Below are 11,903 nucleotides of genomic sequence, written 5' to 3'. Positions count from 1 at the left end.
CCATAAATGTTGTTGTTGTTGTTAGTTGCTGTGGATTCAATTTTGAATTGTGGTCACCCCATGTGTGTAAGAGTAAGACTACTCCAGGCTTGACATCTGAGGTGCCTCTGGGTGGGTTTGATCCATAATGTTGTTTTTGTTATCTGACATTGAGTTGGTTCCAACTCATGGTGACCCTGTATAGACTTTCCAAGGCTATAAATATGGGAGCAGAAAGTCTCTACTTTATCTCATGGAAAGACTGGTGGGTTTGAGCCCCCGACCTTGTGATTAGCAGGCCAGGTGCTTATCATAAAGAGCCACCAGCATGCTCATAATTGTTGTTAAGTGCCATAGAGTCAGTTCTGACTCATAGTGACCCTGGATAGCATTTCTGAGAAATGCTGGTAAGTTTGAATAGCTGACCTTGCTGTTCAATCTGACCTTACAGTCCAGTGCTTCTTAACATTACCACTATTTATTGACTGTTGCCATTAACCACTAACCGTGGTGATCTCATTAGAGGCATTATCTGTTTGGAACTTTATGACAACCCAGGGAGAGAAGTTCTGATTAGCAACTATTTACAACTAAGGAAATAGAAATGTAGTTGACTCCTTGAACAACACTGGTCCAAATTATATAGTTCTACTTATATGTGGATTAAAAAAAACCCTGTGTGATGCTAGTCATCCCCATGTGAGTAGTTCCTCTCCAGTAAATTGTCCAGTGCAATAAAAAATGATCTCTCATGGTTCTTCCACATTTTCTGTGTTTAGTGCAATACTGTAAGCCTTGAACACCATGGAACACATATGAAATGCTACTAGTGGGGCTGGACATGCTCCCAAGAAGCAGAGAAAAGTCAGAACATTACAAAAAAAAAAGTTGACTTCATTGAAATGTTCCATAGATTGAAGTCTACAGCTGCGGTTGCCCACATTTCAAGACAAATACAATGTAAGGACAACTGTATAAAAAGAAAAGGAAAGTTGTGAAGCCATCACTGCAGCAATGCCAGCAGGCACAAAAGCCTTGCAGGTTTTTTTTTTTTAAATACCTTTTATCTTATGTTGAAAATGCTGCTTTTACGTGGGTGTGATATAACATACACACTTGTGTTGCTACTGAGTTCCGTGAGTCAGTTCCTACTTAGAGTGACTCGATATAGGATTTCTAAGGAGTGATGTGGATTCTAATCACCGTCCTTGAAGTTCAAACTGACCTCGTGGTCAGTGCTTATCACACAGTGTCATACCAGGATGGCTAGTATGACTACACTAGTACTGATACTTTTTACTTGCTCTCATATTTTGTATTAAGAATATTCGTTATACATCTATGTGGCTAATTTAATAATTTAACAAGATTTTGAAGTGGACAGTTTAACACTTAGAAAATAACTTCACCCTTTTCTGTCCTTTTTTCTTATATCAAAGCCTTAATTCTCTCTTTTGACTCCCTAACTTCTTACAAAAACCAATTTAATGTCAATAAGTCTTGCCTTTGTGCAACCTTAAGTCAAGGTTTCTTCTTCAATAGTCTTTTGCATTCTAATGTTTTAAAATCCTGCTACACCAAGTTTCCAAGTTTTCTTCCCAACAGAATTTTAGGCATTATCAAGCAAAATGCAGGAAACATTTAGAAGTGTTTTCTTGAACATAATTGAGCGAGCTTCTATTCATGAGCTTTAATTCCAAAACTGACTGGACTCTCAGGAAGAGCAAAACCCATAAAATTATATATATATATATATATATATATATATGTTGTTAAGTGCTGTTGAGTAGATTTGGAATCAGTAACCCCTGTATAGGGTTTCCAATGAGTGGCTGATGGGTTTGAACCTCTGACCTTGTGGTTAGTAGGCAAGTGCTTATCCTACAGCACCACAAAAAGACTCCATATATGCATATGTTATTATTGTTGTTAGATGTCATCTAGTTGATACTGATTCATAGCGACCCTATGCACAATAAAATAAAACACTGCCTGGTCCTGTGCCAACCTCACAATTGCTGCTACGCCTGAGCCCTTTGCTGCCAAGATTGTGCTAATCCATCTTATTGAGGGTCTTTGTCTTTTTCTCTGGCCCTCCACTTTACCAAACATGATATCCTTCTCCATGGTTCTTCCTGATATAACTCCTGCCATCTATTAAACCAGGCCTTCTCTGTTTCATTTCATACCAAAAGCACTCCTGGTCATCCAATATGTCAAGCATATCCAGGCTTGGGAATTTTTTTTTTTTCCTGTTCCCTCTCTTAAAATTTTCTTTGCATGTTCCTTCAACTTAAATTTATTTCTCTACATGTGAATGTGTGTGTATTTCATTTTTCCATTTAATTCTCTGTTGAATGTCATAACTTAGATTCCCAAGGTTGTGGCATCCAACACCTTTTATCTTACAAGAGATGAAAGGAGAGAGACTTGAGCAGAGAGAAGGGACCTACTACCACCAAGATTAAAGAGTCAGGAGTGGATTGTGTCCTTTGGATCTGGGGTTCCTGCACTGTGAAGCTCCTAGGTCCTGGTGGAGATTGTTGCCAAGCTGTATGGAGATCTAGGAAAAATACTGGGCCTACAGAAGCCAAAGGCAACAAAGACCTTACCTCGGAGGCAAAAAGGGGAAAGCCTTTTCCAAGAGCTGGCACTCTGAATTTTGACTTCAGACATCATAAACCGTAAGAGAATAAATTTCTGGTTGTGAAAGTAATTCACTTGTGGTATTTCTGTTATGTTGTTGTTGTTGTTAGGTGCCACTGAGTTGGTACCAACCCATAGCGATCTTATAGCAGCACTAAATAACTAAAACAATGTGGAATGATGGATATCATTGCTGACATCAGATGGATCTTGGCTGAAAGGAGAGAATACCAGAAATATGTCAGCTTGTGCTTTATTGACTATTCAAAGGCTTTTGGCTTCATGGATAACATTGAGGAAAATGGGCCTTCTAGAACATTTATTTGTGCTCACGAGGAAACTGTGCATAGACCATAGGAAATTGTTCTAATAGAACAAGAGGATGCTGAATTGTTTAAAATCAGGAAAGTGGTACACCATGGTTGTATCCTTTCACTATACTTATTTAATTTGTATGCTCAGGAAATAATTCTGTATTATATGAAGAAGAGTGTGGTATCAAGTTTGAGAGACAACTCTTTGACAACCTGCCATATGCAGATGATACAATCTTGCTAGATGGAAACCAAGAGGATTTAAAATACTTACTGATGAAGATCAAAGACTACAGCCTTCAATATGGGCTGTACCTCAATGTAAAGAAAACAAAAATGTCACCACTGAACCAATAAATGAAGAAAAGATTGAGATGGTCTAAGACTTCATTTTGCTTGGATCCACAATCAATACACATGAAAATAGTAGTTAAAAATCAAATGACATGTTGTATTAGGTAAATCTGCAGCCAGAGAGTTCTTTAAAGTGTTAAACAGCAAAATGACCTGACCCAAGCCATGGTATTTTCAATTGCCTCCTGTGCATGTGAAAGTTGGGCAAAGAGTAAGGCAGACTGTAGAAGAATTGGTGCATTTGAATCATTGTGTTGGACTGCCAGCAGAACAAACAAATCTGTCTTGGAAGAACTGCACCCAGAATGCTCCTTAGGAGCCAGGATGGTGAGAGTTAGTCTCTCCTATTTTGCCATGTTATCAAGAGGGACAAGTCTCTGCAGAAGGACATCCATCATGCTTGGTAAAATGAAGGATCAGCAAAAAACAGGAAGAGTCCTCAATGAGATGGATTGGCACAGTGACAAAAACAATGGGGTCAATGTAACAATGGTGAGGATGGTGCAGAATGGGGTAGTTTTTCGTTCTGTAGTGCGTAGGGTAGTTATGAGTCGGAACCTACTGGGTGACACACCAGTAACAACAATCCATCTCTATTCCATTACATCGATTCTTCCAGTTATTATGACTGAACAACAAATGACACCAAAACTTAGTTGCTTAAAACACGAAAAATAGTGTGTTGTCTGTTTAAATTTCTTTGGGTTAGATATTTGAGAGTGGTTCTACTAGGAACTTCTGGCTTAGGGTCTCTTGTGAGGCTTCAGTCAGACCATAGCTTTGACTGGGGCTATCTCTAGTTCTTCACTCATATGTCTAGCATCTAATCTGGAATGATTTAAAGACAGCTGAGACATCTGAGCTACTCAGCCATCTTTCTCTATATGTTTACTATGTTTCTTTCCAGAATGTTTAGGTCAAGGTAGCAAGAATTATGGTGATTCAGGCTCCAAAGGGAAATGCTGTAAGAAAACGAGCCAGGCGGAAGTCATAGCCCCTTTTATGACGTCAGATGGACCTTGGCTGAAAGCAGAGAATACCAAAAATATGTCAACTTGTGCTTTATTGACAATTCAAAGGCTTTTGGCTGCATGGATAGCATTGAGGGGAATGTGAAATTAAGCAGGGTCACTTTTTCTGCATTCTATTGGATGACATGTTTACAAAGATCCAAGATACAAGTGGAAAGGGGCAATAATGTAGGCTCACTTCTTGATGGTTAAATGTCAAGAAAAGTATTTGGATGGGGTATCTATGTATCTGTCTGCCTAGCTAGCTAAACTATCTGCTATCTATGTAAACTATTTTCTCTGGCAATCTGTCTGTTATCTGTCAATCTATCATCTATAATCTTTACTATCTAAGCCATCTATCTCAAATTCTTTGGAAAATACAATCTGGCCATTTCTTTTCCTAAAACAGTTTTTACTCTGTTGATTGCCTGTTTTCTCTGCTAGAATATAAACCCAACAAAGGTAGCATTTTAATTGCTTTGTATACTAATAAATCTCTAGTTTCTAGATTAATGGTTTTCATTCAGTAGATTCTGAACAGGAGTGATAAGGCTCTGTAAGATAAGCACTGGTCTGTGAATCACAAGGTCAGTGGTTGGAACCTGCCACCTGTTCCCAGGGAGAAAGATGAGGCTTTCTGCTTCCACAAAGATTTATAGCCTCAGAAATTATACTTGGTTGTGCTTAACAGCAACAACAAATACACTGAATATTTTCTATTGTTGAATTAATAAATGTTTCCTGAATCAATGATCTATGAAGCAATGAAAGCATTATGAAGACTAGTGCTCTAGGAATGGAGGAAAAGCATGGCATTTTCTAAAATGTTTGTAAAAAAGAAAAGAGCATTGTTATCTTAAAAATGAGTTAATTTTTCCCTAAGCAGAAAAAAGAAAATGTTTTTTTGTTTGTTTGTTTGTTTTTAATAATATTTTAGAAAAGCCAGGATGTTTTTATGAGCCCTGGTGACTTTGGGAGAAAGATGAGGTTTTCTACTCCTATAAGATTTACAATAGTCTTGGAAACCTTATGCAGGGTCTCTGTGAGTTAGAATCAACTCAGTGGCAGAGGGTTTAGTTTTTAGTTTATGATGTTTTATGACATACTTATTAAGTTCTCAGTTGATAAAAATCACAATAATGTAAGGAATGTGAGCTTAAATTGTTATCTGATCATGTGCACAGATTTAAAATTCTAAGTAGCACATTTAATCTTTTCAGTCTGTAATTTGCGTCATACCAATACCAGTGAGGACTGCTGGTGTGGCATAATAGTATATGGACTGCACTGTTAAATGCAAGGTCGGTTGTTGAAACCCAACATTCGCCTCTCAGAAACCCTATTCAGGGTTGCTATGAGTCAAAACTGACTTAACAGCAACAACAATGTCAGTGAGGATCTCTGGTGGTGCACTGGTTAAGTGCTTAGCTGCTAACTGAAAGATTGCTGGCTCACCCTCACCAACTGCTTTGAGGAAGAAAGATGTGGCAATCTGCCTCCGGAAAGATTGTTGCCTTGGAAACTCAGTCATGTAGGGTCAGCATGAATTGGAATTACTCTAGGGCAACAGTGCGATGGATTGTATAGGTGAAGATGAGCTGTGTGATTCACTGCCCTTTATTCCCTGTTTCTGACTGTTCTTCATTTTACCATTTTAAGTGGGTCTAAATTTCTGCTCTTTAAAATATAGAAGGTTGATATCCAGAAGGATAATACTAACTGGATATTAAGAAACCAAAGAATATTGATTTAAACTAATTTTGCCTGCCAAGTGAAATGGTTTGTAATAAAAACATGAGAGATATGCCTTAATTTTGTCCTTTAATTTTTTTTCAAATTTAAAAAAATTTGTTCTCTTAATATCAAACCTCAAGGATATGAAAATGAGTATCCAACAGAGTAAATGGATGAGTTTTCATTCAAATTGATAACAACTTAAATATTCAAAATTAAAAAGGGTGTTGAGAAGCTAATTATATATCACAAAATAATTACAGGCATTTAAAAATATATTGCAAAAGAGGATAAAGATCGTTTTTCATAGCTGACAGGATTTCCTAAAGTAACTCCTAGGTTATTAACAACAACAAAAAATATGTAGAGGGAAGTTACTAATAATAGGAGTCCTGGTTTGTCGTTATAAGATAAATACTGGACCACAAGATTATTTGAACTGCATGTCAGTTGTACAAACTCACCAGCCACTCTTTAGAAATCATGTACAGGGTTGCTATGAGTTGGAACTGACTCTATAGCACTTAACAGCAACAGCAGTATTAGAATTCAACAAGTTAGTTGAATAGTTAATAATAATAAAATTATCAATAATTTTCTTACAAACAGCAATGATCAGTTAGAACTCATTGATTCTTGCTAGGTTTCATTGAATCAATTCCGACTCATAGCAACCCTGTGCACAAAAAAACAAAACACTGTCTGGTCCTCGGCTATTCTCACAGCTGTTGTCATACTTGAGCACATTGCTGCTGCCACTTTGCCAATTCATCATACTGGAGGTCTTCCTCTCTGTCTACTTCTACTTTACAAAGAATAGTGTCCTACCCGAAAGACACGTTCCTTTTGATAACATGTTCAAAGTATGAGAGAGCAACTCTGGCCATCTTGGCTCCTAAGGAGAATTCTGACTGGACTATTTCCAGCACAGATTTGTTTGTTCTTCTAGCAGTCCATGATACTTTGAATATTCTTCTGTAACACCACGAGTCAAATGCATCAATTATTCTACAGTCTTCCTTATTCATTTTCCAGTTTTCACACACATATGAAGCTAGTGAAAATAACATGGCTTGGGTCAGGTGCACCATAGTCCTCAAAGAAATATCTTTACTCTTGAACACTTTAAAGAAGTCTTGTGCAGCAGATTTGCCCAATGCAATACAATGTTTAATTTCTTGACTGTTGCTCCCTTGACTGTTGATAGTGAATCAAAGCACAATGAAGTTTCTGACAACATCAATCTTTTTCCCATTTATTATGAAATTATTTATTGGCCCAGTGGAGAGGATTTTTATTTTGTTTACATTGAGGTAACAACCCACACTGAAAGCTGTAGTCTTAATCTTCACCAGTAAGTATCTTAAGTCCTCTTCAATTTCAGCAAGCTAGGTTGTATCATCTGCAAATTGCAGGCTGTTAATAAGTCTGCCGCCAATCCTGATGCCATGTTCTTCATATAGTACACTTTCTGAGATTATCTGCTCAGCATATAGACTGAATAAGTATGTTGGAATAATACTACCCTGGCACACACATTTCCTGATTTTAAACCATTCAATTTCTTCTTGTTCTGTTCGAATGACTGCTTCTTAGTGTATGTACAGGTTTCTAATGAGCACAATTAGGTGTTTGGGTATCCTTAATCTCCAGAATGTTGCCCATAAATTGTTAAGATACACACAATCAAAAGTTTTTGCATAGTCAATAAAACACAGGTAAACATCTTTCTGGTTTTCTCTACTTTCAGCTGAGATCCATCTGACATTAACATTGATATCTCTCATTCCACATCCTGTTCTGAATCTGGCTTGAACTCCTAGCAGTTCCAGGTCAATGTACTGTTGGAGCCATTTTTGAATTACCTTGAGCAAAAGTTTACATGTATGTGATAGTAATAATATTGTCTAATGATTTCCACATACCATGGGTCACCTCTCTTTGGAATGGGCACAAATATGGATTTCTTCCAATAAGTTGTCCAGGTAGCTGTTTTCCAAATTTCTTGGCATAGTTGAGGGAGTGCCTCCAGTGTCGCCTCCGTTTCTTGAAAGATTTCAGTTTGTATTCCATTAATTTCTGGAGCCAGTGCCTTTGTGCAGCTTGAACTTCTTCATTCAGTACCATTGTCTCTTGACCATATGCTAACTCTTGAAATGGTTGAACACCAGCTATTTCTTTTTGGTACAGTGACTCTGTGTATTCCTTCCATCTTCTTTTGCATCATTCAATTTTTCCCCCCAAATAATCTTTTAGTATTGCAAGTGTAGGGTTGAAATTTTTCCTCAGTTTTTTAAACTTAAGAAACGTGGAAAGTGTTCTTACTTTTGGTTTTCTAACTCCAGATCTTTGCACATTTCAACATAATATTTGAGTTTGTCTTCTCAAACTGCCCTTTGAAATTTTCTGTTCAACTTTTTTACTTCCTTTTAAACTCCATTTGATTTAGCATCTCAATTCTGAAAAAGCAAGTTCCAGAGTCTCTTCTGACATCCATTTTGGTCTTTTCTTTCTTTCTTGCCTTCTTGATGATATTTTTTCTTTATTCCTGTATGATATTCTTGATGTCATCCCACAAATCTTCTGGTTTTCAGTTATTAGTCTATAATGCATCAAATCTGTTCTTGAGATGATCTCTAAATTCTGTTAGGATATGTTCAAGGTCATATTTTGGATCTTGTGGACTTGTTTTAATTTTCTTCAGTTTCAGCCTGAACTTGTATATGAGCAATTGATGGTCTGTTCCCAGGCTGCCTGGCTTTGTTTTGGTTGATGATATTGAGCTTTTCCACCATCTCTTTCCACAGATGTAGTCAATTTGTTGTATATGTATTCCATCTGGTGAAGTCCATGTGTATAATCATATTTTATGTTGTTTAAAATATATATTTGCATTTGGTAGAATTGTTCAAATTCATTATCACTGGCTTTAGTGTTTGGTATATAAATTTACCCTGTTGGTCTACGGATATTATCCTATCATTGACAGTATTGTACTTCAACATAGATCTTGATATGTTCTTTTTGATGATGAATGTGATGCCATTCTTCTTGAATAGTATTCTTCCTGCATGGTATACCAAATGATTGCCAGTTTCAAGGTGGTCAACACCAGTCCTTGTCAGTTCACTAATACCTGTTGTTAGTTGTTGTTGAGTCAGTTCCAACTCATAGTGACGTTATGTACAACAGAACAAAACACTACCCAACCCTGAGCCATTCTTATAATTGTTGTCAAACATAAGCCCATTGCTGCTGCCACTGTGTTAAGCCATTTTTTGGGGGAGTCTTCCTTGTTTTCGCTGACCCTCCATAATACCTAGCATAATGTCCTTCTCCAGACACTGGTCCCTCTTGATAATATGTTCAAAGTATGAGATATGAGGTCTGGCCATTCTGGCTTCTAAGGAGCATTCTGACTGGAATTCTTCCAATACAGATTTGTTTGTTCTTCTAGCAGTCCACGGTACTTTTAATATTCTCTTCAAAAACCCTAACTCAAAAGCATCAATGCCTCTATGGTCTTCTTTATTCATTATCCAACTTTCACATGCCTATGAAGCTATTAAAATTATCATTGTTTGGGTCAGGCATACCTTATTCTTCGTGCTGACATCATTGCTCTTGAAGACTTTAAAGAGGTCTTGTACAGCAGATTTGCCTAATGCAATACATCATTGATTTCTTGACTGCTGTTTCCATGAGTATTGATGGTTGATCTAAGCAAAATGATGTCTTTGACAACTTCAGTCTCTTCTCCATTTATCATGTTATTTATTGGTCAATGGAGAGCATTTACATTTTCTTTACTTTGAGGTGTATCCATACTGAAGGCTGTAGTCTTTGAACTTCTTCAGTAAATATTTTAAGTCCTTCTCACTTTTAGCAAGCAAGATTGTATCATTTGCATATTGCAGGTTGTCAATGAGTCTTCCTCCAATCTTGATGCCGTGTTTTTCTGTATATAATCCAGCTTCTTAAATTATCTGCTCAGCGTACAGATGGTGAAAGTATAATGAAAAATACAACCCTGGAACACTCTTTTCCTGATTTTAAACCATTCACTGTCCCTTGTTCTGTTCTAATGGCTGCTTATGTACAGGTTCCTAATGAGCACAATTAAGTGTTCTGGAATACTCATTCTTTGCAATATTGTTCGTAGCTTGTTATGGTCCATATAGTCAAAGGCCTTTGTATAGTTATAAAACACAGGTAAACATATTTCTGGTATGTTCTGCTTTCAGCCAAGCTCCATCTGACATCAGCAACGATATCCCTAACACTAATGCTTAGAATATTGATTTTTATGTGTTCCATTCTATTTTTGAAAACTTTCAATTTTCCTAGATACATACTTCCTACATTCTATGTTCCCATTGCTAATAGATCTCTGCAGCTGTTTCTCCTCATTTTGTGTTGTGCCCCATGAGCTAATGAATGTCCTGAAAGCTTTACTCCATTTGAATCATCATGGTCAACTCTTCTTTGAGAAAGCAGCTCTTCCTCAATCTTGTTTTGAATGTTTCCAACCTGAGGGGCTCATCGTCTGGCACTACTTCTAACAATACTCTGGTGCTATTTATTCATAATTTTTTTTATCTCCTGTTACTATATGTGATAATGTTCCTCTGCTATTCATAAGGCTTTCTGTGGCTAAGCATTCAGAAGTTGTTCTTCTCTCCTTGCTAGTCGGTCTTTGTCTGGAAGCTCAGCTGAAATTTATCCACCCTGGGTGACGCTGCTGCTATTTAAAATACTGGTAGCATAGCTCCCAGCATCACAACATCCTTCAAGCCCCATAGAATGACAGATTGACAGCTGAGTGATGGATTAGACCTCATAATGGGAAAATACAGAATAATTTATCAAAATATACTATTCAGGATTGAAGACAAATTAAGAAATAAATGAGACAATACAAGAAATTATTTTAGAATACAGACTTTAGAATTAGACACATACTAAACATTCTATGGGATGGGTAGAAGTCTAGATTAAAAGACCTAGGTAGGTCTTGACTAGGTTTAGGACTTCATTCACTGTTAGGGTTGTGGTTAGGACTAGGGCTGGTGTTAAGGGTAAGGGTTGGGCTAGGGCTTGGAGTAAGTCTTGGTCTAGTTTTTAGGGTTACAGTTGTATTGTTAAATTACAGTTAGGTTTATTTTTATTTTGAAATCTGTTTGCTTTCCTCTTCTTTTGGAAGTTCTGTAACTGTATTATTCTATATTTTTAGTTATGGTTTGTTGTTATTGTTGTTGTTAAAACTATATCTCTGATTGAAGGAATTTGCAAAGAACAAGGCACCAGGAATTGATGGAATAAAAATTGAAATCTTTCAAGAAAGTGAGGGGGCATAGAAGGCACTCACTTATCTCTGCCAAGCAATTTGAAAGACAACTATCTGGCCAATCAATTGGAAGAGATCTGTATTTATGCCCATTCCAAAGAGAAGTGACTCAACAGAATGCAGAAATCATCGGATAATTCTTTGATATCCCATGCTAGTAAAGTTTTAGTAAAGGTAATACAGAAGTGGCTGCAAACATACATTGACAGAGAACTTCCAGAGGTTCAAGCAGATTCAGAAGAGGATGTGGAACGAGGGATATTATTGCTGATGTCCGATGGATCTTTGCTGAAAGCAGAGAAGACCAGAAAGATGTTTACTTGTGCTTTATTGACATGCAAAGACTTTCAATTGTGTGGATCATGAAAAGCTTTGGACAACATTGTGAAGTATGAGTATTCCAGAGTACTTAATTATACTCTTGTGGAATCTGTACCTGGACCAAGAGGCAGTTGTTTGAACAGAACATGGGAACACTGAATGGTTTAAAATTAAGAAAGATGTGTGACAGGGTTG

Source organism: Chrysochloris asiatica, unplaced genomic scaffold, assembly GCF_000296735.1.
Source record: "Chrysochloris asiatica unplaced genomic scaffold, ChrAsi1.0 scaffold00059, whole genome shotgun sequence".
NCBI classification, from domain to species: domain Eukaryota; kingdom Metazoa; phylum Chordata; class Mammalia; order Afrosoricida; family Chrysochloridae; genus Chrysochloris; species Chrysochloris asiatica.
The sequence above is the reverse complement of the archived record's forward strand: the minus strand, read 5'-3'. Positions refer to the sequence as shown.